This window comes from Triturus cristatus, chromosome 1_2, assembly GCF_964204655.1.
Source record: "Triturus cristatus chromosome 1_2, aTriCri1.1, whole genome shotgun sequence".
Lineage (NCBI taxonomy): Eukaryota > Metazoa > Chordata > Amphibia > Caudata > Salamandridae > Triturus > Triturus cristatus.
The window spans coordinates 661,538,738-661,544,737 of NC_140580.1; positions in this window are offsets into that span (position 1 = coordinate 661,538,738).

Consider the following 6,000-nt stretch of genomic DNA (forward strand, 5'->3'; position numbering starts at 1 on the left):
CCCCATGTCATTGGGTCCATTGATGGGACACATGTGGCTTTTGTACCACCACAGGCACAGGAGGTCGCCTATCGCAACCGTAAACATTACCACTCTATAAATGCCCTTGTGGTGTGTTTTGCTAACATGCTGATTTCCCATGTCTGTGCACGTTTTCCAGGGTCAGCACACGATGCCTACATCATGAGGCGTAGCAGGGTGCCACAAATGATGATGCGGCTGCACAATGAACGAGCATGTCTTGTTGGTGGGTATACTCGGTTTGTCCTGTGTTTTGTGGTATCTTTGTATATTACGGCATCTCCTGACCCACTCTTTTACATGATGTTTCCATGTAGGGGACTCTGGCTATCCCAACATGCCATGGCTGATGACGCCTCTCTGCAACCCAAGATCAGCTGCAGATCACCGTTACAACGATGCACACGGGCAGACCAGGCGAGTGATTGAGAGGACGTTTGGCCTCCTGAAGAGCCGATTCCGGTGCCTTCACAAGACAGGCGGATCCCTCCCATATGCACCGGCGAAGGTCTGCAAAATCTTCCTCGTGTGCTGCATGCTGCACAACATGGCAGTGGAGAAGGCAGTGCCACTCATCCTGGAGCAGCATGAGCAGGAACATCCACCCGTGGAGGATGAAGGGCTTGGTCACGAGGCAAGTGAGGAGGAGGAGGAGGAGGAGGATATCTGGAGTCAGCTCAAATGCAACTTCTTCTCATAATGGTGAGTCACTGGGTCTGAGTGTGCACGCTTGGAGCCTTGTGTGGCATGTGTTGCAATGTGTGTGTCCAGCTGACTGTATGCTAAGTGACTTAGATGTGGGTTCTGATGTGTCACTCGAGTGATGATGTCATTCCACTCATTTTAGCTGTGACCCTCATTTTTCTAATCGCATGGTGACAACATTATTCCTTTAGAGTAAATGACCATGTATGTGGATAACAATCTTTTAGCTGACTGCTTGTGTGTCTGTCATCCACAGGTTCTTGCGCATGTTGTCTGGTCGTGTCATCGTTGGCCTTCTGCTATTCCTCATGAGTATTGCAACGTGTGCTGAATCAGCGTTCCATGCACGGACATGTGGAAAAGTCATTTTGGGTGAGGATTGCAGCAAGGCATTTTGGGGTTGTTAGGTGTTTGGAATGTGTGGGGCCTGCTCCTGTGCATGTTGGGTTACCATGCATACATGTCGACTCACCATGGGGCACATGACATGTAGCATGACTCCCATGAATTGATAGTCAACATTCGTGACAGTCATCTCTAATGGTTTGTGGATTCTGATGAAGGCATCAATGTGTGTATATTTTCCCTCAGAAACATACGGGATGCTACGGGTGGACATGGTGTGGGACATCCCCATAACAGGCTCAATGGGGAATTGCAGCCTCTCCGTGTAGGTCTCTTGCCATTTTGCATGCGTCATCTCTGGCATAGTTGTCAAAGATTGTGCATATGAGTCTATGTGTAGTTTGGCTACATGCATGCAGTTCTTCATGGGTTAGAATCTCGATTGTGCATGAAGTCCATGGTTGTGTATGTATTTGGGCATGTTGTTCCCCACGACGGGCCGTCAACGCCTGCTGAGGGTGTGTCTCCTGTGCGCGGCTCGGCCTTCTGTTTCCTGATCCTGTGTCAGTCATCTTTGGTGATTGTGCATCCATTTTCTCTGGGTGTGCCATGGGTAACCGGACACTCCTTCCTTTACATACTCCTGTTGCAGTTGTTGTCCTTTCCGACATCCTTGTCTTTGTGTGCTACTTTTGGCATAGTTTCAAGGACATGCCGCCTGCTGCTGCGGCCCCTGCAGCAAGGGCCCACAAAGTGGCAGGATTCGGCAACACACCGCCTCAAAGATGCTCATCCCTGCCTCCCTCCACCCATTCATTTGGCTGTCATCATCTTGTCTGTGCCACTGTTGGGTCCACGCGGTGCCAAAGGCAGGACCGTCAGCACATGCAACGTGCACATTGCACGACTCTCATGTCCTTGCATGACCCACATCACACTACAGTCTGATGTTGTAGCCACCCTCCAAGCAATGTCTATCCGAAACTCAACCGCCTGCTCTCAGGCATACCCTAAGCGCACACATGACACCTTTGCATGCTGAGTGTGCAACTCCAACTGCCTACACAGCGCTGCCTCGCCTTCCAGGGCCTGTCACACCAACCAGATCATGTCCCTCCTGCTCCACACCGGCTCCGTCCAACAGCAAGGCCATGGGAGTAGGACTCAAGCCTTCAGCATGTGGTATAGTGGAGTCATCTGGCACATGGCCTAGGGATCATCTCTCAGCGTGTCAATCTTCAATGTGTCCAGGACCCCCCTCTCCACCATCACATGCGCACACAACATCATCATCATGTCGTATGCCATTGACACCCAGGTGCTCCTCACCCTCACCAAATACCCAGCCATTGCCAGTTCCAACATTCAAGAAGGCATGAGGTCCGTGGATGAATGGCTGAACATCAGCCACCTGAGGCTGGACTTGTACAGGACTGAAGTAAGCATCTGAGGATTGTCCCCTTACAGCTGGCTCAACTCGTTGTGGCCCACCCGCAGGGGCCCTACACAAGCACCCAGTGGCCACGCACACAAGATGGTGTGCATCATGGATTTGTCACTCACATTTGCCATGCAAATCACCAGCATCTGTACCTCATGCTGCAACACCCTCTGCATGATGCACATGATCCTCAGATAGATCCACTCCAAGGAAAGACAGACCATCCCCCAGGTCCACGACACCAGCCATGTCAACTACTGCCCCGCCCTCTACGGAGCAAGTACATCCAAACTCACGGGAAACTTGTCCGCATCCAGGGTGCATCTGCACAACTCAGCTTCAACATCCCGCACCCCATCAACATCACCGTCCACCTGAGATAGCTGCAAGGGATCACTGTGTGCTGCAGAATGACCTTCACACTCCTCACACACACTCAGGAGGCAGTCAACAACCCCAGACCCCAAAATCAACCTTGTACGTCTGTCATCCAAGACCCTGTTGGCCCAACTCAATGCATCCGAACTTGGCCTGGCCACCATTCTTCACATCCACAACACTCCAGCATGAAGGAGATGGTTCTCACGCCTGGACAAACATACCTGGGACTCTCTCCCCGGGAACCTCCACATGAGCCAAGACCTCTAGGCCTTCATGATCCTCTTCCTGATTGGTGTGTCCGCACAGTATTTCAAATTCCCCTTCAGCAGCTTGAGGCCATCACGGGTGAGTATTGGGCTCCCAGGCTGTATCGAATGATACATTGTGACCCATGTGTGTCCTGTACCAGACTCAGATCCCAGGGTATGGATGGCTGGAGTTAGTTCAACACTCAGGCATAGTTTGACATTTACACACACGTATGTTGTGGACTAATGCAAAATGACTGCAACATCTCATGAAAAAAAATAGTTTTATTCTCGGTGGGGTGCGTGTTTTGGTAGATAAAATAAGGTGCTCTACCGGGTGCATAGAATCCAAAGTACAGAGGGGGAGATGGTATCCTTGGCATTTGAAGTCATCGGAGTCCAGACCACAGTGTTGGTCATCATTGGTCAGACTGTGACCAGCAAGTCCATGTGGCAGAGAATGTCAGTGAATGATGTGCTGCTGTTGCGCATGAAGGCCAGGTGCCAGGCCAGGTGACCTGGGAGATGTGGATGGTCCGCTGCCTCTCACGGTCTTTTCCGTGGATGACCCACCTTCCTCCGGGGACCGTCAGATGCAGGCCTTGACGATGTTTGGGACGCTCCGTCGGACGAATCCTCCTCCTCCTCCCTTCCTGTGGCTGGTGCTGGTCTGCGCCTGGTGTCACAGGGAGGGTTGCCCATTTTGTCGGCGATCCGACGGAGTGAATGGCTTATGTCCCTTTGCACCGCCAGGAGCTCAGCCAGTCTTGCCTCCATCCATCCTTGGTGTTGTTGATGACTGGCGTGTTGCTTGGCCTGCTGATTTTTAATGTCTCTGAGGGTCGCCACTACCTGACTGATGGCCCTGGTGTCACGCCGGTATGCCTCAATGATGTTGCGGACGTGTGGCATACAGGTCCCTTCAGCTGGCTGGTCAGGTTCTCGCCTCCGCCTGTCTCCACTCCCACCACCCCTGCCCACACAAGCCTGGCCTGCCGTTGTGGGCACATCGGGTCTACGGGACCCATGAGGGATGGCAGTGTCGGTGTTGGCTGCCTCCTCCTGGGTGCCCGGCGAACCTTGTCCCTCCAGGTCAGACTGGCTCAGTTGTTTAGTGTGGGCAGGGCTCCTGGGTGTCTCCTGGGATGTGGCAGGAATGGGGGTGGTGGTTGGCATAGATGTACCTGAAGCAGGTGCTGCAGGGGCTTGGACACCAGAGGGGCCAGGTGGGTTGGGGTCATCCGCGGAGTGTTGTGAGGTGTCGCTGCCGGTGGGATCAGGTTCCTCCCGAGCCTGGGACTGTGGTTCTTCCCCCCCATTGTTGGGGGAGATCCATGACGTTGCCCTGTGTGTGAGAGAAAGACAATGTTAATGCTGTTTAATGCGACATCCATGTTTCATACATATTCTATTTGCCACAGTTCCTCCAGGTAGTTGTATGTGCCTAGCATTCACATCAATGTTCACTTGTGGATGGGTATGTTGCAGGGGACTGATTGAAATGTTCTCCAGGGTGTTTGACATGTCGAATTTGGGCTTGGATGCTTCTTTGGCTGTGGCTTGATCTTGTTGTGTCACATGTCCATTGTGAGAGTGGGTAACTCCATTGGCTGCCCCGGGGGTGTGTGCTTGTGTAAGGGGGGAGTGATCATCCCTCAGCCCGACGCTGTTCAACATCCACATGGCCCCCCTCACACAAGTGGCCCGCCACCACAACCTCAAAAACATCTCCTACGCCGACAACACCCAGCTCATCCTCTCCCTCACCAAGGACCCTCACACTGCCAAAACAAACATCCACGAGGGCTGAGGTCCATCGCCGACTGGATGCGGAGCGGCCATCTGAAACAGAACTCGGACAAGATGGAGGTCCTCATCCTGGGACCCACACCCTCAGCCTGGGACGACTCCTGGTGGCCGATTGCTCTGGGGACAGCATCGACACCCACCCACCACGCACGCAACATAGGATTGATCCTCGCATCCTCCCTCTCCATGTCCAAGCAGGTCAACGCCGTCTCATCCTCCTGCTACGACACCCTACGCACGCTCCGCCGGATCTACTGGTGGATCCCGACCAAAACAAGTAGAACAGTGACACAGGCCCTCGTCAGCAGCTGACTGGACTACGGCAATGCACTCTACGCAGGACTCCCATCCAAACACCAACGGCGGATACAACGCTTCCGAAACGCCTCCGCACGACTGATCGTCAACGCCTCCCGCCACATCACCCCCCTCCTGAGTGACCTGCACTGGCTCCACATCGACAAGAGGATCACCTTCAAGCTCCTCACCCACGCACACAAGGCACTCCACAACGCCGGACAAGCCTACCTGTACATCAGACTCAGCTTCTACACCCCCACCCGCCAGCTCCGCTCCGGCAGCCTCGCCCTCGCAGCTATCCCCAGCAGTAGTGGAACCCCCCCCCCCCCCCTCAGCGCCTTGAGACCCTCACAGGTAAGTAGCGCGCCTTACAAGTACCCTGATCGATTGTTGATTGATTGACGGTGCCTGCTGGTGGGTGTAGTGTGATTTTGCAGTGGGTCTCCCAGGTGATGTATCTGTCCCCCTATGGAGCATGCTGCTATATCAGTGAGTGTGAGTTCCTGTCCTAGATATCTGAGTTTGTTGTGTTTGTGTTTGAAGTTGTCACAGGAGGGCCTTGTGCTGCCTACAGCAGGGCCAAGTGTCAGCTACCTTGTCAGTACTTTGCCAGTCCCTGTGCCTTGCGCATGGTGCATGGGTATGTACCTGGGCCATATGGGCTGAGGGCAATGGTGTCTGTTTCTAAGTTGTACAATGTGTTTAGTGATCCCCACCCTCCCAGCATCCCGGACATCCAGTCTTGGGTTT